Genomic DNA, 1,075 nt, shown 5'->3' with positions numbered 1-1,075 from the left:
CATGGGGATGTGGGAATCACCAGCTGGGTCAACATCTATTGTATCCTCAGTTACCCCCAAGAATATGGCAGTGAGCTACATTCTGAACCACTGCAGTCCATGTAGTGTTAGGTTAGTTTCCAGATTATCTACAGACTGGAGTTACTGAACACAGCTTTAAATTCAGAATCTAGTAATTTTTCACACTCTTACTTGACATCCAATTTGCTTTTATGACTCATTAATCTGATCCTTGATAAGTGTAGGCCACATCTACAGGCAAAAATCATGCAGCACACAAACCAACAACAGTACAGGTACACCAGCAATGCTGTTTAGGAGTTTTGGATTTGAACCCAGCAACTTACAAGTCAGGATGGTATGGGACTTGGACAGGGAACTTAGAGGTGGCATTTACACACATCTGCTGCCTTTGTTCTAGGTCAAGATCATTGGTTTTGGAAGGTGCTCTTGAAAGAACCTTGAGGAGCTACAGTGCATTTTGTAGACAGTACACACACTGCTTGCACTGCATACCAGTGGTGGAGGGTGAATATTTAAAAAGGTGGTGGATGGAGGGCCTATAAAGCAGGCTATTTTGTCCTAGATACTGACAAGCTCGAGTATTGCTGGAGTCCCACTCATCCAGAAAAGTGGAGTGCATTCCATCATATTGACTTGTCTTATAGATGGTAGGCAGGTTTTCTCACCTCAGACTTCTCAGCCACTAATCTATACATGTAGTCACAATATGGCTGGGCCAGTTATGTTTCTGGTCAGTGGTGACCCCACAAATGTTGATAGTAGGGGACTTGTTGATGGTAATGCCACTGAATGTCAAAAGGGAGATGGTTAGATTCTCTTGGAGAGAGTCAATGCCTAACACAAATGTTACTCATCACTTAAGCTCAATCAAAACAATACTGAACACATTAAAGTTTTTCAATTCATTGTATAAAACATAAATTCTACCTTTAGATTACAATATGAAACCAATGGGGTCACATTTTTAGATGCTGTCAATATCTCATTGTTCTAATGAAAATAGTAATGAAATGAAAATACACTTTAAAAATTTTTATTTTGCCTTCTGCAA

This window comes from Carcharodon carcharias, chromosome 4, assembly GCF_017639515.1.
Source record: "Carcharodon carcharias isolate sCarCar2 chromosome 4, sCarCar2.pri, whole genome shotgun sequence".
Taxonomy (NCBI): Eukaryota; Metazoa; Chordata; class Chondrichthyes; order Lamniformes; family Lamnidae; genus Carcharodon; species Carcharodon carcharias.
Note: the sequence above shows the minus strand (reverse complement) of the source record.